This window comes from Nicotiana tomentosiformis, chromosome 10 (genome assembly GCF_000390325.3).
Source record: "Nicotiana tomentosiformis chromosome 10, ASM39032v3, whole genome shotgun sequence".
Classification (NCBI taxonomy): Eukaryota; Viridiplantae; Streptophyta; class Magnoliopsida; order Solanales; family Solanaceae; genus Nicotiana; species Nicotiana tomentosiformis.
Window position 1 is genome coordinate 41,155,022 of NC_090821.1, and position 25,496 is coordinate 41,180,517.

The window sequence follows — 25,496 nt, forward strand, 5'->3', positions numbered from 1 at the left end:
CGGACTTGTCTCCTCTTAGTCAACCAATTGCACTCCGCAAAGGTGTACGATCCACACTTAATCCTGATCCCCACTTAATCGGTTTAAGTTATCATCGTCTGTCGTCACCACATTATGCTTTTATATCTTCTTTGTCCACTGTTTCTATCCCTAAGTCTACAGGTGAAGCACTATCTCATCCAAGATGGCGACATGCTATGATTGACGAGATGTCTGCTTTACATGCGAGTGACACTTGGGAGCTTGTTCCTCTTCCTGCAGGTAAATCTACTGTTGGTTGTCGTTGGGTTTATGCAGTCAAAGTCGGCCCGGATGGCCAGGTTGATCGGCTTAAGGCTCGTCTTGTTGCAAAAGGATATACTCAGATTTTTGGGCTTGATTATAGTGATACTTTCTCTCCCGTGGCTAAAGTAGCATCTGTTCGTCTTTTTTTGTCCATGGCTGTTGTACGTCATTGGCCTCTTTATCAGTTAGACATTAAGAATGCTTTTCTCCACGGTGATCTTGAGGAAGAAGTTTATATGGAGCAACCACCTGGTTTTGTTGCTCAGGGGGAGTTTAATGGTTGTGTGTGCAGATTGCGCAAGTCACTATATGGTTTGAAACAATCCCCTCGAACTTGGTTTGGTAAGTTCAGCACAATTATTCAGGAGTTCGGCATGACTCGTAGTGAGGCTGATCACTCTGTGTTTTATCGGCATTTTGCTCCTAATCTGTGTATTTATCTAGTGGTTTATGTTGATGATATTGTTATTACTGGTAATGATCAGGATGGTATTACTAATCTGAAGGAACATCTCTTTCAGCACTTCCAGACTAAGGATCTGGGCAGATTGAAGTATTTTCTAGGTATTGAGGTCGCTCAGTCTAGCTCAGGTATTGTTATTTCACAGCGGAAGTATGCCTTAGACATTCTTGAGGAGACTGGAATGATGGGTTGCAGACCTATTGACTCTCCTATGGATCCGAATGCTAAGCTTCTGCCTGGACAGGGGGAGCCTCTTAGAGACCCTACGAGATATAGGAGGTTGGTTGGCAAATTGAATTACCTCACAGTGACTAGACCTGACATTTCTTTTCCGGTGAGTGTTGTAAGTCAGTTTATGGATTCTCCCTGTGATAGTCACTGGGATGCAGTTGTTCGCATTCTTCGGTATATAAAGTCAGCTCCAGGCAAAGGATTACTATTCGAGGATCGAGGCCACGAGCAGATTGTTGGGTACACAGATGTTGATTGGGCAGGATCACCTTTTGATAGACGTTCTACGTCTGGATATTGTGTTCTAGTAGGAGGTAATTTGGTCTCGTGGAAGAGCAAGAAACAGAATGTAGTTGCTCGATCTAGCGCCGAAGCCGAATATCGGGCCATGGCTATGGCGACGTGTGAGTTAGTTTGGGTCAAGCAGTTGCTCAAGGAGTTAAAGTTCGGAGAAATCAGCAAGATGGAACTAGTGTGTGATAACCAAGCTACTCTTCATATTGCGTCAAATCCGTTGTTCCATGAGAGGACTAAACACATTGAGATCGACTGTCACTTTGTGAGAGAAAATACTTTCAGGAGATATTGTTACAAAGTTTGTAAAGTCGAATGATCAACTAGCAGATATATTCACTAAGTCTCTTACTGGTTCTCGTATTAGTTACATGTGTAACAAGCTCGGTACATATGATGTGTATGCACCGGCTTGAGGGGAAGTGTTAGTTTATAGATATGTATAGTGTAGTCTTGTCCCACATTGGAAAATGAGTAATATCTCCTTGTAGCGTATAGCTATAAATAGGGACCTCTTGTATTGTATTTATCATCCAATATCAATAACATATTTTCTCTCGTGCCTTCTCACACTTAGAATCTCATTTTTTTTACATTGATACTGTGGTAGTTGTACAACATAAGATTTGGATCAAACAATTCTGGCGCCATATCCTCTATGAAGGAAAAATATGGAAAAAATAACCATTGACTGAGATAACTAATTAACCTAACTGGTTGTTATTTAGTGAGCATACGTTTTGTAGCTATAATATAAATGTGAAAGAAGAGAATCACTAACAAAGTCCTCACGATGACAGTGCTCATGTGACTCTTGTCTTCTTGGAAGGATCTATCCAACCCAAAGTCAGCAATTTTAACTCTGAGACTAGTAGAAGCCAACAAGATATTGTTGGCTTTTATATCTCTACGAATAATCCGCGTCTTAATGTATCATTGACTTGCCACTACATGGTGCTCAGTATACTTGGTCCAGGGGAGAGAATCACATACAAGCATCAAGGATAGACAGATTTATGATTTCAACATAATGGAATGACAGCTTCAAAATTGTTAAGCAGATGGCCTTACCAAAGGTTATTTCTGATCACAGACCTATTTTGCTCGAGTGGTGACTGGGAGGCAACACCCTCATACTTCAAGTTTGAAAACATGTGGCTTCAGGCTGAGGGGTTTCTTGACAAAGTGAAGGCTTGGTGGAAGAGTTATATAATTAATGGTAGTCCAGATTTCATACTTGTTAAGCTAAAGAATCTCAAAAAGGACATCACACTGGAACAAGGAGGTCTTTGGCAAGCTAGAGGCCAGAAAGAACAAAATCTTAGACGAGCATTTCTCTCTTGAACAAATTGTTGAACGTAGAACACTTTCCACAGCAGAGAAATCACACATGTTAGCTCTACAACAGGAGTATCAGCAACTGATAAAGGCTGAGGAGATCTCATGGAGGCAAAAATCCAGGTGTTTGTGGTTGAAGAAAGGGGACAGGAACACAAAATATTTTCAAAAGATGGCTAACTCTCATAGGAGTAACAACTATATTGACAAACTCAAAGTAGGACCAGAGATTATTGAGGACAAAGACTCTATCAAAAGGGAAATTCTGGATTTTTATGAGAAACTATACACTGAACAGGAGAGCTGGAGACCTTGTGCTGAATTTGAAGGTCTAGCAAGCATTTCAGAAGAGGAGAAAACAGATCTTGAGCTGGCATTTCAAGAGGAAGAGGTCCTAGCATTAATTAAGTCATGTGCTCCAGATAAGGCCTCTAGTCCTGATGGCTACACTATGGCATTCTTCCGGAAGGCTTGGGAGTTCATTAAAAATGATGTAATGAATGCACTTGATCACTTCCATCAACACTGCTACATGGTAAGGTACACAAATGCTTCTTTCATAACTCTAACCCCAAAGAAAAAGGGATCAATTGAACTAAAGGATTTTAGACCAATTAGTTTAATTGGCGGTGTATAAAAGATTGCAGCCAAATTCTGGCAGAGAGGCTAAAAAGAGTCATGGGGAAGCTGGTTTCTAACCATCAGAATGCTTTCATAAAAAATAGGCAGATTACTGATGCAGCCTTAATTGCAAATGAAGTCATAGATTGGAGGATGAAAAGTGGGGAACCAGGCATCCTATGCAAACTAGATATAGAGAAGGCATTTGATCAACTCAATTGGTCATACCTCATTACTACGCTAAAGAAGATGGGATTTGGAGACACGTGGATTAGATGGATCAAATTCAGCATCACAACAGTTAAATACTCGGTGCTGATTAATAGGAGTCCAGTGGGCTTCTTCTCCCCTCAGAAAGGCCTAAGGCAAGGTGATCCATTATCACCCTTTCTCTTCATTCTAGCCATGAAAGGTCTTAGCAGAATGTTAGATAAAACCAAGGAACTACAATGGATCAATGGTTTTGATGTTGGCAACATGACAGCAAACACAGTCAATGTCTCGCACCTTTTGTATGCTGATGATACTTTAATATTTTGAGTGGTTGAATCAAGACAAGTGTTTTACCTTAATATTACCCTACTAATCTTTGAAGCTTTATCTGGACTTCATATCAACATGATCAAGAGTGTTATATACCCCGTCAATGAGGTTCCAAATCTGGCAGAGTTGGCAGAAATTTTGTGCTGCAACACTGGCTCCTTCCCAACAACATATCTGGGACTTCCATTGGGTGCTAAGTTTAGAGCTAGATTCAGTTGGGGCAATGTGATTGAAAAATTTGAGAAAAGACTAGCCTCCTGGCAGATGCAGTACCTCTCGATGGGTGGTAGACTTACTTTGATTAACAGCACTTTAGACAGCATTCCAACATATACTATGTCATTATTCCCTATGCCTAGCAAGGTACTGAGACAGTTTGACAAAATCAGAAGGAACTTTTTGTGGGAAGGGAATAGTAAGGAACACAAATTCCAACTTGTTAAATGGTCTAAATGCACAATGCCTAAGATACAAGGTGGACTGGGCATTAAAAATTTGGCTACACATAACAAAAGTTTACTAATGAAGTGGTTATGGAGATACTCTCAGGAAAACCAAGTACTTTGGAAAGAGGCAGTCACAGCCTAAGTTGCTCTGACACGGCAATTTAGGTGCCGCACCCGTGTCGACACGACACTAGTATGGGTGTGGGTATGGGATCCGTACCGGATCTGGTCAAACAATTTTGGGTACTTTGACCACGACGGACGGAAAAATTCGAGACGAGATACAATTTGATTCCCAAAATCAGAATCAAAACTAAGGTAAATTTGAATAAAATAATATACCTTATCTAGAAAATCAATCATTTATTTATCTACAACTTGAAAATAAAAAGGAAATCCACACTTTAGAAGCTATACGTAAGTAATCCACAAAATTTCTCATAATTTAGAAATATTTCTATTTTTTTTGAATTATTTTTAGTCGGATCCCCCCACCCATATCCGTACTAGGATCCGTATCCCCGAATCTTAGAATTTACATCTCGAAGGATCCAACCTCTAGATTCGCATCCATGTCGGACACCCGCACCCGTGTCCGAGCAACTTAGGTCACACCTAAGCATGAAGCCCAAAGCCATTGGTGTACAAAAATCTCCCGAGCCTCACATGGAGTTGGACCTTGGAAATACATTAGCAGACTTTGGGATGAATTCTATCAGAATGCCTACTTTTTTACAGGAAGTGGGACGCTCATCAAATTCTGGAAAGATAAATGGCAAGGGAATTGTCTTCTAAAAGATGACTTTTCAAACCTCTATCACATCTTTTGTGATCCTTACTCATCCATTGCTCAATACAGGGAAAACAACAGTTGGAACATTCTTCTTAGAAGGTATATACAAGACTAGGAGTATGAGGAGCTGCTAAATCTACTGTCAAGGGTAGAGAATAATGGAATCAATGTTCATGCAGTGGACAAGCTAAAGTGGGACAAGTCCAAGGAAGGTCTCTATTCTGTGAAGGCTGGATATACATCTTTGACAGCACAAAATGAAATGGCAGAAAGCTGGCCATGGAAGCTTATTTGGAGAACAAGAGCTCCTTTAAAAGTCAACTGCTTTTGTTGGACTGCACTACAAGATGCATGCCTCACTCAAGATAATCTAAGGAAAAGAAGCTTCCAGATTGCAAATAGATGCTACATGTGTCAGAACAATGAAGAAACCAACAGCCATTTGTTTCTACACTGTCCAGTAGCTGCAGATATGTGGAACATGTTTCTCTCACTTTTTGGACTCAACTGGGTCATGCCTCAGAGCACCAAGGAAGCCTTTAGAAACTGGAACACATGGAAAGTCGATAAAACCATCAAACAAATCTGGAGAATGATCCCTGCTAGTATTTTTTGGTGTTTATGGACAGAAAGAAATAGGAAATGCTTTGATGGTGTATCAACTCCAATTCACTCTATTAAGGCTAGGCGCTTAATGTTTCTTTTTAGTTGGCACAAATTGTCTCCTGTAGACACCCCTGATAGCTTTCTGAACTTTGTCAGTACCTTGGTCTTAAATTAGCATTTCTTGTATTAGAGTTGACTTAGTTCTTTTTGCCGTATTATCTTTTGTACTACAGCATCTTCTTGATGCCATCAATAAACAAATTACTTCATCAAAAAAAGACCAAACCTTCTGCAATCCCTATATTGATGTCAAATCATTTCACCCAGTTTCAGTGCTTTACCTTTGCTGGGTCTTCCAAAATCAACATACACAATAAGTTCTACCAATTTCATGCAAAAAAAAAAATTAATAATGTGACAAAGTCACTTCAGTAGTTGTGCAAAACACAATTTAATTGTAGAACGAAGTCTGCTACTCACCAAAGATGAAGCTATCAAGACTCTGGTTTGAAGGAACTAATAAAAGAAGGCTTTCTTGACTGTTCATTATATAAGACTGCATGCACCCAACAGGACCACAAAGGATGAATAAATGAACAGGAGTATAAATACAAATGAGTTGTATAAGAACATATGATAAAACAGCAGTGACATCTGCCAAGGATGCCGTAGAACTGTATCTGAAGTCAGAAATGCATTTATTCTTTTCAAAGTCGCATTAAAATAACAGTCCAGCAATTCCTTACATTTGAATATAAAACTTGCACCACCGTTATACACCCTCATCTTACGAATGTCAAGTTTAATTTCATCCACCAGATAACCAGCTCATTAAGCTAACTATAACTATTTCCAGTTAACCAGCTCATTAATAACTAATATAACAGTCGTTATCTACGCTACCTTAACCAAGATGTGACTAACAGTCAGCTTGTATTGGTTTGTCACAAAAAAGTATGTGCTTTTCTGATTGCTTGTTCCACTTCGAGAGGGGGATTCTGACTTATTGTCTTATTTTACCACATTCTGATGCGGCAAGAAATCTGAATCAAGCATAGATTGTCTTCCCTCTCTATCATTCAGTGAAACAATTGTACCATATGGATTCACAGATAGTTCCATGATAATGTTTTATATAGAAGATTTTATTTTCCTGTCCAGTTTATTCAAAATGTTTTTGCAGTGTTCATATTCAAGATGATGAGGAAAGATGAAGAAGAATAACATTAAAGAAAAAAATAGTCATAGAAAAAGAAATCATCTTTACCTGTCCTGATTCTTCTTCTTTGCAAGAATTCAACATAATAACTCCACTTGTTCTAGAAATAAGACAAAACGCCTCTTGCTGAAGTAGAATCTTTTGCTTTAGTTGCTGTTACTGCTGAAACAAAAGAGTTCTGCTGTTTCAAACTAGAAACTTAAGATTTTTGAAAAAGCATAAAATTCCTGCAGAACTCTATTCTAGAACCACAGTAATTCTAAATACGACTTCTAGTGCATGTGTTCAACTACTTAAGCTTCTCCTTCAGCCACTTGTGGTGTGAATAAGATTTTTTTTTTTATAAGGTAAATTGTATTAATCAAAAGGGAGAGAACTCCCGTGTATACGAAGTATACCCAAGACGTAGAGAATTTACATCAGAACATGATTCTCTACAAAAGACGCCCAATCTTCTATACAAGTAGGGGCTAAATGAGTGCACCCAAAAGCGATCAAAGATAAAAGACTATTCTTAAGATGTGAAAAAGGAGACTCAATCTCCTCAAAAGCTCTTCTATTTCTCTCCCCCCATACTACCCACATGAGAGCTAACGGGGCGAATTTCCACGCCTTTTGCTTTCTTCTTCTACGAAAACCGCCCCAACTATATAACATTTTCTTTACAGTGCTTGGCATCACCCATTGAACACCAAAAAGATTCAGGATTGACCTCCACAATGCAGAGGACACAGGGCAATGCAACATAAGGTGATCAACGTCTTCCTCAGAGCTTTTACACATATAGCACCAACTAACAAGTGTAATTCCCCTCTTTCGGAGATTTTCAGCAGTTAAGATCACTCCCCTTGCCGCTAGCCATGCAAAAAAGCACACCTTCGTGGGCGCCCTAGGAATCCAGATCGAGGAGTATGGAAAATTGGTCTCCTCTCTCACCAACATACTCTGGTAAAAGGACTTTACGGTGAACAAACCATCGCCACGCAAGCCCCATCTCCAAGAGTCACAGGATGGCTGGAGCATGTCTTGCCCGTATAGCAGTGCCAACAAGACTTGAAGCTCCGCAATCTCCCAATCTTGCATGTTCCTCCTGAATGAGAGGTCCCATACTACCCCCTTCATGCTCCTTGCGAATCTGTTGGACCATCAGTTTTGTGCTGTGAATAAGATATAACTGTCCCCTAAACATACTTTCAGTTAACACAAGAGTTGAGCTGACAAAAACCAAAGCCTGCCATTCATCAGTTTTATAGCAAAAATTTCAAAAACACTTCATAGAAACATAGACATCGCTTTCACTTAAAAGGAAACATAATAAGTTAGCCTAGGGATAACATATTATCATTTGACAACTGTACTAGGACAATTGAATCAAAACGTGAATTAGAAGTTACAGGAACCATTGATCTACTTTTGATCTCAAATAAGCCCAAGAAAAAGTTAAGATTGCATCAGAAGTTATGAGTTCGGTTTCTTAATTATTTGATACGTGTATTAAGTAATACTAGAACTAAGCATAATACCAGCAAAACAAATATGTTCTGGCGTAAAAGAAAAATGAATAAGTGTAAAACGTACTAAGATGAACACGGCAAGAACATACCAGATATGAGTCAAGGAGATGATCTTTTAGCCCAATCTGGAGGCTGTATGGTAACTGTGAATGAATCATTTGCCATATCTTCACGTTGTGTTGTTTGAATTTCTTGGGCTGAATTGGCAACAGACCAGTTGCACCAGTTTACCTCAATGCTTTTTAGAGATACAGCATCATCAAAATGAGAAGGGATTTTCTCAAGATGCTTACATTTCGTTAAAACCAAATGTTCAAGCTTAGGAAAAGCATCATAAGAGACAGACCATTGTGCAACTTTGAGGTTATCCAGTTTTAAGTATTTGAGTTCAGGGAAGTCTGAATCTTTCCCTTCCCAATGATCCCCTTCAAAGGCTCTGAGACATAACTTAAGAATCACCAAGTTGGGCAGTTCTGCAATGGTCAAAATTTGGGTCCAAGGTAGACGAAACTTCGATAAAGTCAATTCCCTTAGTTGCGAGGGGAAATTGAACTTGTGAGGAAGTTTAGCTGGATAGCTGTTGGAAACCAGCTTGAGGGACTCAAGGTGACTTAGAAACTCTAATCTGGGAAAACGAACACACCTACCCATCACTTTCCTTGAATAACCAAATGTCCCTGAATATATGCAACTCAACTTTCTCAGTTTTGGCATCTTCCTCAAAATCTTCTCTGCACCTTCACCATAAGAGAGACGTGGAGTAGAAAAGGTTTCCAAATTAGCTAATTGAGAGTGAGAAAGGGATTCATCCATGTTCTCATGCAAACCAAATGAAACCCGATGGCTTACATGTATATGCCTCAATTTCACCATCTTCAGAAGTGAACAAGGTAAAATCATCTCGCCCCCCAATCCTCTAACCACAAAAGTCTCAAGATTCCCAAGCTTAGCTATAGATGAAGGAATTGAATTTGCATCAGTTTGAGCAGCGAAGTACCTCATCTGAATTAGATATTGTATTTCACTGGGAAAAGTGCCACCAATGTTGAAAGATTCTAAATCCAACACTTTAACAAGTTTGAAACTGTCAAAGATGAAGGAGATATCACGCGGCCATAACAAGTTATCCAGATCAATTGCATTGAATAGTAAAGAGCGGATATTTGAGCGAGATGGCCGCCACAAATCAATTTCATCTTGGTAAGAGTGAACGAACAATCGGTATTCCTCCAGCTGTTCAGGGAACACATCCTCTCCACTGAGCCAGATAAAAGACATGAAAATTAGAGTTGGGATAAACATAATACAATTATATTAGTATAGTTCTTTTTACCTATTGATCTGGAGAAGGAAATTCTCTTGTTTGGCCTTTTCCATGCAGAATTTATGCAACAAATCATGAATGCGGCACGTTTTCACCTTGGCATTGGGTCTCTTCTCCATGCCCATTACTAGATTTCTACGAATAAGATCTTCCAAGAAACCTTGTGCGGCATCTTCCTGTCCTTTTTCCTTGTTTGCTTGTACAAACCCTTCGGCTTCCCACAACCGAGTCAATTTTGAGACATGAATATCCTTGCCCTGCAAAAAACCTCCAAAATAGAGAAAACAAGGCTTAAGATTGTGTGGTAAATTCTTGTAACTGAATCCAATTATAGACATGCTCTCTTCTAAGCTGCCAATGCTCTGGGAACCTAGACTTTCTTCTACTACTTTCCACAAATCTAGTTTCTTCTTTTTCTGTTTCAGAACACCAGCTACTAACACCACTGAGAGAGGCAACCCTCTACAATGCCTTGCTATCCGAGATCCCACATCTGCAAGTTCAGGTGGACAGGTCTCCCCTTGAAATACCTCTTTCTGTAACAATGTCCAACTCTCATCATCTCTGAACAAACGAAGATGATGGGGATCACTTTCACATTTAACATAATTGGCAATGTCACTCAGCCGGGTTGTTAGAATAATTCTACTCCCATTCCGAACATCTCTGAAGCACATATGTAAATTGTCCCACACTTTGTTGTCCCACGCATCATCAATGAGAATCAAGAATCTCTTAGTCAACAAAAATCGGCGTAGCTCATCAGCTAATTCACCGTCTTCTTTTTCATTGCGGTCAGCAGGCTCAAGAACATCATTCAAGATGGTCAGCAACAACTCCCTCCATGAATATATTTGAGTCACAAGACATTGAGCATGGACATCAAAGTGAGAGGTGACTGTTGGATCATTGTAAATCTTCTTCGCTAGTGTAGTCTTGCCCAATCCTGGCATGCCAACGATTGAGATGACATCTAGTTGAGGTGATCGTCCAAGTAGCTGCTCCTTTAATTCGTCCATTGTATCCTGGAAACCCTCCATTTCTTCGTTTGTTCTTTGAGTATTATCTGAAAACGACAGTGCAAGATTAGTGGAGGTCTTTGCAACTTCATGCACTGTCACTTCAATCTTCTTTCTTTCATAAGTCTCCCTAACAACTTTATTTAGAATCTTAATATTCTCAACAACTTCAGAAATCCAAAGAACTTTGTACCAGAGTGGATGAGAATAGGCCAAGCACGAGTCAATGACATACTCAGCCTTGTATGCCATTACAGTAACACTTGTTATAAGACCACAAACTTCATCATGCTCATCATAGTTTTCTGAAAAATGATCAATCAATGATGTTAGATACAGTAAGCAATCCTTGACTGATCCAATCTGATGATTTAAGTCGACAGCCAAATCAAGCTTAGAACATAAAAGCTCCTCCAATTTGCCCAAAAAGCAATTGAGAAATCCTGGTCCATTTGTCTTGGGGAAGCTATTACTTGAAGAATCTGGAACTTTCAGACAAATCGTCTTTACCTCTGCCTCAACAAACTTAATCAACTGCTTGACATCAGAGAGATATAATGTGTAATACCAAGCAGGAATATACCCCTTGATGGAGAAGAAACAAATGTAGTTTTTATCTTGAACACGTTTAGCAAGATCTGAGTTCAAGATGCATATTGCGGTACTGTACAATATCTACAAGTAAAGATCCCATGTCCAATAGTTTGTCTTTAACTACTGAGATTTGATTCTGCAGAAAAGAGATTGAACCAGTATCATAGTCCAGCACCTTGTCCTGTTGGGTTAACAGAAGATTGATAAAGCCTTCTCCATCTGTCTTACGCATCTCATAGGGTGATGCATCCACAACTTGATTGCATGCATTTCTGACCTCCTCTACCTTGACAGACTCAATCACCCCTAGAAAATCAGATGATGAAAGTTCCATATTCTCACTGCTGCTTCCATCCATGAAACTTCCGTTAAAAGAAACAGCATCATAGTTCGGCACCTTGTCCTGGTGGTTTAATAAGAAATTAATAAGGCCTTCTCCATCTGTCATGGTTAAAGGTGATACATCCAGAACTTGAAAGCATACTTTTCTGAACTCTACCTTGACAGACTCAATCTCTTGTAGAGAATCAGATAACAAAGGCCTCATTTTGTCAGTGCTGCCTCCGTCCTTGAAAATTTCATAACAAGAATCACTGAGTATCGCTAACCTTTTCACAGTCACTTCAGCATGCATTAAGATATGATCCAATTTGTTAAGTTCTGTGTGTTGCCTGAGAAGATCCATGAGAATAGATCTAATGAAAATAAGCTCTTCACGAGCACTCTCAATCAGATCCAGAACTTGATATTCCAAAGTGTCTTTGTGCTTTGGTATATCCATCAAGCTTCCCTCAGACTTGATAAGCCAGAAAGCCACAGTCAAAAATTGAAGAACAAGATTGAGCTCCCTACAGTTGTTGCTATTCATAAAATCCTCATAAGATAAACACATAGCAGATTGCGCCTCAATTGCGATGGTTCTAAATCCCGTTGAGAGATTATTTTGCTTCCTACATTCAATGTGAGGAACTAGAGGTTCAATAAGATATGTTACCAGGAGCAATAACCCACCATAGAACTTTTTGACCTCATCTGCAATAGTAAACGTCAAATTGGTTTCATCCTTCAGTAGCAGATTTTCGAGAATATATTCATGAAACCCCATCAAAACCTCATCCATCATGGGCCTATGTGAGGATGATGTATTGGAGGATTTTAGCATGCTGAAATAGGAATCAATGACCTCAAAGTTCATAGGAAGAAAGTTCAGTAGACTTATCGTGGGATGGTCTAATGTTGATGATGCAGAAATGCTGGGATACATCTGTCTGATCGCTGCCTTAATAAACTTGAATTTAAGAAGCAACTGAAAATGCAAGCAATTAATCATTTCCCTGACCAAGTCTTCTTGCTCCGTATCATTAGAAAAGGAGTCTTCTTGATGCGTATCATTAGAAAAAGAGTCTTCTCGCTCCAAGTCATGACAAAGAGAATCACAGACTGACCATGCTTGGCTAATCGCAGATTGAATAGAGGTCAAAATAACAGTTATCTTAGTCTTCTCTTTACACTGCTTTAATGCATCCAACAAATAATTTCTAAAGAATATCAGCTCACTCCAAACATAGTCAATCAAAGATTTCATAGGACCTATTGTGATGGTGGCTTGACGGGTTAGTAGCCGAATCAGATCGACCTCCACCTTGACATAATTAAACTTCAGTTGCAAATGAAAAAGCACATGGTCTATTTCAGTAGTCTTGTGCATTTCCTCATCATAGGAGGAGTAGATAGTATTTGCTGCCTCAATGGCCAGAGCTTCCATATTTAATTGAAGAGAAATCACTTCTTCACGTGGAAGGGGATAAGATTCTATGTCCCTGAGAGATTGAGAAAGGTAAGAAAGTCCTCTTTGGAGCCACTGAATTCGACCATCACATCTAAGTCTTAGATCCTCCCGAAGAGCACTAACAAAATCCAGCATATATTTGGCATTCAATATTGTAGTAGTCTCAGAGCTTGATGACTTTAACCCTATCAAGGCACTCAGATAAATCTGCCTCAATTCTGGGCTAAAGGGACGACTTACCCTTTCCAGCAATTTAGAGAACTCGCCGTCCATATTGCAGTTCGACCCCAAGAAACATAGGTATGCTGCAGTGTAAGCTACATCCTCAACATGGGTGAAGAGATCCTTCATACTCTCATGCTCAATGCACCGCTTTGCAATTAATGTGAAGAAGACTCGTAGATGTCTGAGCTTCTTGTCAAGCAAAGACGTAGCAGGCCCTACACTAATAAAGAACAGAGCACGATGAACAGAACCAAGTAAAGATTCAAACAAATCCCACCATCTCCATAGTGATTCGACTAGATGATCTTGATGGCTTTGAAGCTCTGATTCGCTTAGCAATAGTCTCATGTTCAATTATTTTCAGCACCTCTGAAATCATTTGGCTAGTTGATCGTGATGCCTTTGAAGCTTTGAATTTCTCAGCAATGTTCCCCATTTTAATGGTAAGGTTGAAACGAGGAAAATGAGAACACATCTCAGAAAAGCCATCACGAGCTTCTAGAAATAGGGGCCTAAGTTGTCCAGATATCCCATTCTCAGGGTAGCACTTCTCCAGATTCGTGAGAAATACAGCTACATGCGTGAGGTGCTTTGTAGCATCCTCCAATTGATTAATGGTCGTTCTACCTAAATGCTGGCCCTTCACAAGGTTTATGGCACCTATCACATCGCGACACTCCTCGGCCATCTCCTTTCCACCTTTTCAGTTTCCTCTAATTGTTAATAAATCCTGCAAGTGATAAATTATTATCTTAAATCAGAGCTTGACACAGACATATTTCAGGCATTTTACTGATTCCATTACCCCCGAACCATCAAATAGTCCAGTATTTCTAGTTTCGCCAATCTCATTCTTTACAAGTGCATCAATGACCTAAATGTTGCAACCATACACCAAATAAAGATGGATACCATCGCAATAATCTGTTTTCCAATTTCCAAAGAGCTAATGAGGGATGAAACTTCCATTAGAATCTAAAAAATGGTCAAAGAAGTGTGTTGTCACAACCGTGAACTCTTTCTATAACTTTGAAATAGTATACGGTTTGGATTTTCAACCATGTGAAAGCGTTTACAAAGTTGCAAGACTCTAGTCGTAATTTGCAAACATGTATGCTGCTAGGTTTGATGTTGAATTCTATCATCACTGAACCTGTTGATTTGAACAGCTTTTCAGTTCAAAATTTGATGTTTCATTATGGTGTTTGAGACTTTAACATCACTATACATATGAAAAAGAACTAAGAAGACGAACAAACAAATAAAAAAAAAAAAAAGAAAAAAAAAAAAGAGGGACACCTTACTTTCGTATTGGTTGAAATCTAACTTCAAATAAACCCAAACGGCAAACACGTTAATACAGTGAACGAAGTCCTCAAACGCCAACCAGCTATTCCTGCAACTAACAAAGCATAAGAATTAAGTAAGCTAAGATCGTATTTTGCAAATGTTCATAAGAAGGAGAATCAGAGCACACCGTTTGGAGGAAGTGATGAAGAAAGTTGATCAGTTTAGTCTTTAGCCTAGTTTCTCAAGGATTGCATTCCTTTCAATGTGAGAGATAATAAAGTGAGCATCTACTAGTGGTTAGATCAAAATTCATACACTATCGCAGTATTAGGTACAGAGCAATGCCATTACTGCAGAAAATTGAACAATAAAATCTGCTTACTTTCGAATCGGTAGAAATTCAATACCTTTTTGTACAGTGATTGAAGTCCTCAAACAGAAACCAGTGGCCTGCAGCTAACAAAGCAAATGGATGGAAAGTCCTTTCAATTTCTTCTCTCTTTTTATTCTTTCAATAGCTCGACCTAATCTCTTATCCACTAACTAATTGTATATTTGTATTTGTATGTGAAAGAGAATAAAGAATGAAGTACCAATACCAATAAACAATGACCAAAAGGTTGACTGACTAATTGGTCTATTTTATCCTTCCTTCACTCTCTATGCATTTCAGTCCTAGCCATTTAATCACCCTGCATAAAGTGCCCCTTGGCTTATATATTAGGACAACTTAATAGTATACTGTGTATAATTCAAAGAAGAAGTAACCAACCACTTCTAAATTAAAAAAGCAAACTAACTCCAAAAAATCATTTGTCCTCGCTTCTGTATAATAAAGTTAGCACTACTTCTAAACTAAATAGTATGTGTTTTTAAAGTAAAACAAAATTAGAGTTGGATTGTAATCTACTATCTTAATTTCAAGATCAATTTGCTCCTACAATCAGTGGTGGAACTAAAAATTTTAATAAAGAAATTCTAACAATTTATTTTTTGAATCACCTTTGCTACTAGACTAGAACCTCCATTATGTCAATCAGGGGATTCATATATCTATATATATATATATATAATATATACTACAAAAATATTCGTTTTCATTATTTTGTACAGGATAAATATTATATAAAGGGGATTCAATTAAACCTCATTCGTCCTCAATCCCGTATGCAAAGTAGCCATACTCAAGAGCAGGTAATCTTCTTGTTGCAAAGCATTAATTTATTACTTGAGCCTATCTAAAGAGAATAAAAATTTACTTTGTAGCATGAGTCTACAAGAATCATTTTGTAGGGGTTTTAACAAATGGTACTTAATTTTTATTTTATTTGATCATAGTTATTAAGTTATTTTTTGTGATATAAAAAGATACTTAATTTTGCTTAAGTATCATAGAAAATCACTAAACTACCTTTTGAATAAAAGAATAACTCAAATTTTCCTAAGTATTATAAAAAGACACTAAACAGTTTTTTATGCAACAATTTTTTATTTTTTTTTGGTTATAAAATTCATCCACCCAGGCTTTAATCATTTTCTGTGATAACAAGGGATTTGACATTGACGTCTCATATATTAATATATATCAAAATGAACAAAAGTACAATAAAGGAAGATATAAACCTGACGTCAACAGTGCACACTAGTCAACAGGACCGGCTTTTGGGTGAAGCCATTGAAGCCTAAGCTTTAGGCCCCCAACTTTAGGGGGCCCACTTTTTACCCTATAACTTTAATTTAAATCAAGTATTTTTACTCTTATTAGATATCTTGGTAAAAAAGAAAAGAAAAAATATGTATGTTCCTTAAAATTGGGCCCCTAACATGTGAATGCATAATTTATGAAAAGAAAAGTGATAATGTCTTTTCCACATTAAATATTATGTAAATCTTTTCACTTTCTTTTTTGGTTTTCACAATATTCAATTTTTTTTCATGTTTCTCAGTTTTTACCAAACGTTACTACTATTATATATTTCCTTTGTGTCTCCAAGAGATCTTATTGTTCTACATTTTTCGTCTATCAAGTTAAAGCCTACGAGAAGTATATTATGAAAGCAACAAATATTTATTTTCACATCAAGTTAATGAATCAGGTTCTTCTATTCCAACTTTTTAGTATTAATTTTCATCTAACATGTTTTTCTTGATATTACAATACGTATGCATATATTATCCTTTTCGTATTTTTTTAAATATGTCAAATAGAAAGTATGAATCCGGTTATTCAAAACTTAAGGAAAAAAAGAAGTTGAATCATTGATATAATCCCAAAAAATAAGAGATGACAGTACTCTAGTCGATATACACAATCAGATAAAAAGACGTGATTCTTTTTCAAATGCTTATATTGCTTATAGAATAATAATACTAGTTCTTGTAACAATTGCCTCTGGCCGCCCTCGACCACAAATTAGAAACTTGAAAGAAGTTTTTTAAAACTATGAGTGTGTTTGGTACGAAGGAAAATGTCTTCCATGGAAAATATTTTTATGCAAAATGAGTGGTTTTATCACTTATTTTCCCGTGTTTGGTTGGTGAGTGAAAAAAAATTTCAAAAAATATTTTCTAGTATTTATTTAGAGAGTAAAAAATATTTTTTTTTTATGCTACTCTCCTCACCCACCCCCTTTTTTCCAAGTCCCTATGTTTCCTTGCTCCCCCTCCCCCTCCAAATAACCAACATTTTCAGGACTCTATTTTCTTCAAAAATTTAATTATTCTTCTAAAAATTCATACAAACTCAAAGGAACTAATGTGATGCTTTATTCTTTTACGCAAAAATAACGTTGAAATTTGTTCTCCATAACTAAAAATAAAAGTACTCTTTCTACAACATGAAAATAAAATACTCATTTTATTGAAATAAAAGAAAATACTTTTTCAACATCAAGAAAAGAAAATACTCATTTTGTTAAAATGAAAAAAAATACTTTTTTATATCATGAAAAAATACTTATTTGTAGAAATAAAAAAATATATATATCTATAACATGAAAAGAAAGTACTATTAATAATATTTTTATTTAGGGTGGGGGTGAGGTGGGTAGGTGGGGGTGGGACGGAGGGGGTAGGGTGGGGTGTGGGGGTGGGTTGGTGGGAATGGAGAATAGGGTGGAGAAAATTGATAAGGAGTTTTAGAAAAATGGTTTCCCTTCTCTTGATAGAGAAAATATTTTCCTCCAATTCGAGTAAATGAGTTCATGAGAAAAATATTTTCCAACACATTTAAGCCAACCAAACATGAAAAAATTAGAAAATATTTTCCGAAAAATATTTTCCTTCATACCAAACACATCCCAAAATTGATAAAAATCTTACTTAAAATCAAACATGGCGCAAGAAAGATTGAATGGATTAGCTATATTACTAATTGAAAAAAAAATTATTAGAAGAAATTTCTTATAAAATAATTATTCATAATTTTGCATCTCAAAAAGCTAGAATATAAGATTTTAAATAAATTATAGTTTATAAGAAAGTTTATTTTTTGTTGGAAAAAAGGATAAAGGCCTCTTAAGCTAGTTTGGCTTTAGGCTTCCAATATTGTTGAGCCGCCTAGTGAATTACCTTAAGATCACGACCCAATTTCTCTTATAGGATGTGGGGGGGGCCCAACGTCGCCGCTAGGCTAGCCTACGATAAAATAACTACGTGATTACTCCTTTTAATAGGCTTCCAAGTAATTTAAATTCCATTTATTAAGAGATTTAAGAAGTAGGAAGTTTAATAAATAAAACAAAAATAATTGAGTGCCATCATCGATATATAAATATTTCAAAACCATAATGTCTACTAGAGTGTGTGCCAAGGTCTGGTGTCACAAGTGTATGAGCACTAGTAGAATATACAAAACTCTAATTTTTGTCTGAAATAACATAGACAGAAAATAAGTACAAAAGAAAGGCTCTAGGTGCTACAGAACGGCTAAGGAAGCAGCTCACCACTAGGCCTCGGGATATCGGGGATGCGCGCCGGTGTGACCACTAGATGTACCTGCCTTAGATCTTGCACGGTTAATGCAGAAGTGTAGCGTGAGTACATAAACAACATGTACCCTGTAAGTATCAAGTCTAACTTCGAAGAAGTAGTGACAAGGGGTCGACATCGACACTTACTATGGGCTAACAGTAAAGAAATACAGAATTCTAAATAAGCATGAGTTATGTAAATAATAATAATAACTCAATAACCAGCAGAAAGTAAATAATCATTTCACGTATGGTAAGATCCAAATAAATTTCTGTCTTATATAATTTAGCCTCTCAAGCCAGAGAAAAATATCAAATATATAATTACACTTCCGAGTGTTATCACGCACGATTATGCTGAGGTCGTACGGCCCGATCTAGAATAATATGTACATTGCCGAGGGTTGAGCGGCACGAACCATAGATGCATCTATCTACTGCCGAGGCATTCGGCCCGCTCCACAAGAAGAGAGGATACTTTATAAACAACCGGTTTAAGAGCTAATACAATGCTAATGTACAATGAAACATAATTTTTATTAAGGGTCAAGTAACCCGCCAAGACTCAATAAATAAAATTCGGTCTTCTACGATTCCTCTAACAAGTTCCGATAATATTTAGTCACTTTAATTAACAAGTAGGGTGCAAATATTTAGAGTATTTCATGATTCGGGTCCTAGACTACCCAGACATAAGCATAGTTAGTAGCTACGCACGGACTCTCGTCACCTCGTGCGTACATAGCCCCCACAATAAGAAGTAAATAGAAATTTAAATCACCTATGGGGTAAATTCCCTCTTACAAGGTTAGTCAAGAGACTTACCTTGTCTCAAAGCTTGCTTTCCAGCCTCAAATTTACCCTAAAGCCTCAACTCGGTGCCGAACAATCCGAAACTAGTCAAATGTTGTATAAATTAATTAAAATACGCTCAAAAGTAAATGACTTAGCTATTAGAGTAATTACCCAACCCAAATTGGAAGGTCCCTAAAATTCACCCCCGCGCCCACGTACCCGGATTCCAAAAATTTTCGAAGAAAGTTGTTACCAATAACCTCACGAACTCAAATATATAATTTTCACTCAATCCCATAACCATTTTCGTGGGTAAATTCCATTTTTATCAAAACCTAGGGTTATTCCTCTAAACCCATATTTTTACAAATTTACGTGTTAAAATCTACCCATAATCTATGTATTTAACTTACATTGGATAAAAATCACTTACCTCAAATAGATAGTGAAAAACCCTCTCAAAGAGCTCCACAAATCGCCCAAGGAATGGAATAAATGAGCCCAAAATGTTTGAGTCCCGACTTAAATGAAGGTTATGCCCAACAGGACTTTCGCATCTGCGGTCCATGGACCGCATATGCGGTACCGCTTCTACAGAACTAGTACGCTTATGTGGAACTTAGTCCGCTTCTGCGGAATTCCACAGGCCCAGCGATGGCCGCTTCTACGGACGGCGAAGCGCATTTGCGGCCTCTTCGCACCTGCGGGCGATCCATCGCAGAAGCGAGGCTGCTTCGGCGCGTGCTTCTCCGCTTTTGCGGCCTCTGGCCAAATTCCCCAAAGCCGCTTCTACGGCCACAAGCTCGCATGTGCGGGCACACCATAACTGGTGCACCAACAGCCCTTTTGAGTCCTAATTCGATCCGTTCATCGTTCGGATTGCACCCAAGGCCCCTTGAAGCCTCGTCCAAATATACTAACAAGTTCGTAAACATAAAATAGACTCGCTCGCACCCTCGAAAAGCGGAAAATAACACTAAAATTAAGGATCGCAACCCAAAACGAATAGGATCAACTTATGAACTTCAAGTTCGTCCAACTCGCTCCAAACGCGCCAAATCACACCTAAACTACTCGGAATGACACCAAATTTTGCGTGCAAGTCTTAAGTTACCATACAGAGCTATTCCAGGCTCGGAATCTCAAATGGACCTCGATAATACCAAAACCTACTCCAAACCAAATTTAAGAAACTCTTAAACCTTCAATAAGCCAATTTTAACATTAAGCGACGAAACGCTCCCGAGTCATCCGAACATACGCCCAGGTCCAAAATCATCATACGAACCTATTGAAACTGTCAAATGCCGGTTCCAAGATCGTTTACTCAAAAATGTTGTCCAAAGCCAAACTTAGCCTTTTTAAGCCAAACTAAGGAACTAAGTGTTCCGATTTCAACCCGAACCCTTCCATATCCCAAACTAACCATCCACGCAAGTCATAAAATAGTGAAAGCACATACGGTGAGTCTTATTTAGTGGAACGGGGATCTAGAAAGCAGAACGACTGGTCGGGTCGTTATATTTTTCACCTCTTAAACAAACGTTCGTCCTTGAACGGGTCTAGAATCATTCCTAGAGTGCTGAATAAGTGCGGATATCTGCTCTGCATGTCCTCTTCGGCCTCCCAAGTCGCCTCCTCGACTGGTTGGCCCCTCCACTGAACCTTTACCGTAGAAATCTTCTTGGACCTCAACTGTCGAACCTGCCTGTCAACAATGGCAACTGGCTCATCCTTATAACCCAGGCTCTCATCTAGCTGAACCGTGCTGAAGTCTAACACATGCGACCTGTCGGCATGATACCTCCGGAGCATAGACACGTGGAAAACCGGATGAACCCCCGATAGACTGGGAGGCAAGGTAAGCTTATACGCAACCTCTCCAACTCGCCTCAATACCTCAAATGGACCTATAAACCTTGGCCTGAACTTGCCCTTATTCCTGAACCTCATGATTCCCTTCATCGGCTAGACCTTTAAGAGGACCTTCTCGCCTACCATAAATGATAAATCACTCTCTTTCTGATCAGCGTAACTCTTCTGTCTGGACTGTGCCGTGCGAAGTCGCTCCTGAATTAACTTTACTTTTTCCAAGGCATCCTTTACTAAATCAGTATCATATAACTTAGCCACGCCGTGCTCAAACCATCCGATGGGCGAACGACATCGCCGGCCATATAAAGCCTCAAATGGAGCCATCTCGATGCTGGACTGATAACTGTTGTTGTAAGAAAACTCGGCCAAAGGCAAGAATCGATCCCACTACCCTCCGAAGTCAATCATACATGCTCTGAGCATATCCTCTAATATTTGAACCGTCTGATCCGATTGTCCATCGGTCTGCGGATGAAAGGCTGTGCTGAGATCTACCCGAGTCCCCAACTCACTCTATACTACCCTCTAGAAATGCGAAGTAAACTAAGGGCCTCTATGTGATATAATGGAGACAAGCACACTGTGCAACCGAACAATCTCCTGAATGTAAATCTGAGCCAACCTCTCTGAAGAATACGTGGTAACAACCGGAATGAAGGGTGCCGACTTGGTCAATCTGTCGACAATGACCCAAACTGTATCAAACTTCCACAAGGTCTGCGGTAACCCAACTAGAAATCCATAGTAATGCGCTCCCATTTCCACTCAGGTATAGCCATCTGTTGGAGTAGGCCACCTGGCCTCTGGTGCTCGTACTTAACCTGCTGGCAATTAAGGCACCTCGCTACATACTCAACTATGTCCTTCTTCATTCGCCGCCACCAATAATGTTGCCTCAGGTCACGATACATCTTTGTAGCACCGGGATGAATAAAATACCGAGAACTGTGTGCCTCCTCTAGGATCTTCTCCCTCAAGCCCTCAACGTTAGGAACATATAGGAGACCCTGAAGTCATCGAACACCATCCTCACCGATAGTAACCTCCTCGAAACCACCCTGCAGTACTGTTTCTCATAGAACCAACAAGTGCAGATCATCAAACTAGCGAGCCTTGATCTGCTCGAATAGTGAAAACTGGGTGATAAAGCATGCAAGAACTCGACTGGCTCTGAAATATCCAACCTCACAAGTCTATTAGCCAAGGACTGAATATCCAAAGCTAGTGGCCTCTCCTCCGCCGAAATGAATGCCAAACTACTATACTCTCCGCCTTTCTGCTCAAGGCATCTACAACTACATTCGCCTTGCCCGGATGATAGAGGATGGTAATATTATAATCTTTTAGTAACTCAAGCCACCTGCGCTGCCTCAAATTTAGATCACTTTGCTTGAACAAATATTGCAAGCTGCGATTAAAGGTGTACACCTCACATGACACCCCATAAAGATAATGCCTCCAGATCTTAAGAGCATGAACAATCGCGGCCAACTCCAAATCATGTATGGGGTAATTCGTATCGTGGGGCTTCAGGTGACGTGAAGCATATGCAATAACTCGCCCCTCAGGTATTAATACACAACCCAAAACAATGTGTGAAGCGTCCCAATACTTAGTATACATCCCCGAAATGGAAGGCAGCACTAACACTGGTGCTGAAGTCAAGGCGGTCTTGAGCTTCTGAAAGCTCGCCTCACAATCATCGGACCATCGAAATGGAGCACCCTTCTGGGTCAATCTAGTCAAAGGTGCTGCATTAGATGAGAAGCCCTCCACACACTGGAGATAATAACCTGCTAACCCCAAGAAGCTCCTGATCTCGGTCGCTGTGGTGGGACGAGGCCAACTCTGAACTGCCTCGAACTTCTTGGGATCAACCTTAATACCCTCGCCTAATAAACAATGTCCCAAGAATGCCACAAAATCTAACCAGAACTCACACTTGGAGAACTTAACATATAGCTTCTGTTCCCGTAAGGTCTAAAGCACCACTCTCAAATGCTGCTCGTGCTCCTCCATGCTACGTGAGTAGATCAAAATGTCATTGATGAAGACAATGACAAAAGAATCAATATATGGCCTGAACACCCGGTTCATCAAATCCATAAATACGCCGAGGTATTAGTAAAACTGAAAGACATTACTAGAAACTCATAATGGCCATATCTAGTCTGGAAAGCCGTCTTCGGAATATCAGAATCACGAATCTTCAGCTGATGGTACCCCGATCTCAAGTCGATCTTAGAGAACACCCTAGCACCCTGTAACTAGTCAAACAAATCATCAATACGCGGCAACGAGTACTTGTTCTTAATGGTAACTTTTTTCAACTGGCGGTAATCAATGCACATCCACATAGTCCCATCTTTCTTCTTCACAAATAACACCGGTGCACCCCAAGGCGACACACTCGGTCTGACGAACCCCTTTGCTAGCAACTCCTCAAGCTGTTCCTTCAACTCCTTCAACTCTTTCGGAGCCATGCGGTACGGTGGGATAGATATAGGCTGGGTACCTAGAGCTAAATCAATACAGAAATCAATATCACGATCTAGCAGCATGCCTGTAAGATCAGAGGGGAATGCATCGGAGAACTCCCGGGCCACGGGCACTAAATCAATCGTCGGAGTCTCTGCAGTAGTATCCCGAACATAAGCCAGATAAGCCACACAACGCTTCTCGACCATCTGTCGAGCCTTCAGAAAAGAGAAAACCTGACTAGATGTACTGACAAATGAACCTTTCCACTCTAATCTAGGTAACTCTGGCATCGCCAAGGTGACAGTCTTGGCATGGCAATCAAGGATAGCATGATATGGAGACAACCAATCCATGCCCATGATGATCTCAAAGTCGGACATAACGAGCAACGGCTCATAACCACATAAAGTAACAATACAGGACTGATAGATCCGATCCACGACAACATAATCTCCCACCGGTGTGGACACATAAATAGGAGTATCCGAGGACTCACGAGAAATACCCAAGTAATGAGCAAACAGATATGAAACATATGAATATGTACACCCTGGGTCAAATAGTACCGAAGCATCCCTACTGCAGACAGAATTAATACCTATAATCACGGCATCTGAGGCCACTGCATCTAGTCTGGCTGGGAAGGCATAGAATCTGGATGGAGCGCCTCCTGGCTGGCCTCCAACTCTAGGACGGCCCCTACCCACCTGCCCTCTTTCTCTGGGCGGCCGAACGGCTGGTGGGGGAACTGGTGATGGAATCATAGACTGCTGACCCTGATGCACTGCCTTGCCTCGAAGCCTGGGGCATAACCTCCGCACGTGACTAAGGTCCCCGCACTCGAAACAACCTCTCAGTACGGTGGACTGCTAACCTGAAGTCTGACCCTGATGGCCTGAATACCCACTGGGGAAACCCTGAATACCTGATGGGCAATAGGAACTCTCTGGCATGGCGCTGAAGTAAGGTCGCACTGGAGCACCTCGAGGAGGCGGCGGTGCTGAATATGTGGGCCTGCTAGACTGAACCCTCACGAACTGACCCCTACCCCCAGCCAGGGCACCACTAAACTCTCCAGAATATCGAAACCGTTTATCCCTCATCGCCTGCTCACGGATCTGCTGACGAACACCCTCGATCCTCCAAGATATGTACACAACTAGCCCATAAGAAGTCCCCATCTCCACCTCCCGAGCCATGTTAGCCTGGATACCAGAGTGCAACCCGGCAATAAACCTCCGTACTCTCTCTGCATCGGTAGGAAGTATCATAAGTGCATGGCAAGACAACTCAAAGAACCTCGCCTCATAGTCGGTCACTAACATTTGACCCTACTGGAGCTGCTCGAACTGAAATCACAACCCTTCCCTCCGAGAGAGTGGAATATACATGTCCAAGAAGAGGCATGTGAACTGATCCCAAGTCATGGGAAAAGAACCTACTGGTCTGCAGGAATATATGACTGCCACCACCTACGGACCCTGCCCTACAGCTGAAAAGTAGTAAAATCCACCCCATGGGACTTCAATATCCTCCTGTTGTGCAGTCTGTCCCTGCACCGATCAATTATGTCCTGGGGTCCTCATGCCGCTCACCCCCAAAGACAGGAGGATGAAGCATGGTCCACCTGTCAAATAGTTTCTGCGGATCGCCGACTGCAGCTGGTCTGGGCTCAGGTATAGCTGCTACAACTGCTGAGCTCCGCCCACGGGTAGTGCGCCTGGGGTCTGATATACGATAGCTGCATGCCCTGGAGCATGAGTGGTAGGGGTCTATGCTC

At 39.9% G+C, this 25,496-nt stretch overlaps 1 pseudogene; it reads right to left on the reverse strand.

The window, feature by feature from the left end:
* Window positions 1–7,153: 7,153 nt before the first annotated feature.
* LOC104109211 (putative late blight resistance protein homolog R1B-16) lies at window positions 7,154–15,219 on the reverse strand (annotated as a pseudogene).
* Between the last annotated feature and the right edge of the window lie 10,277 nt (window positions 15,220–25,496).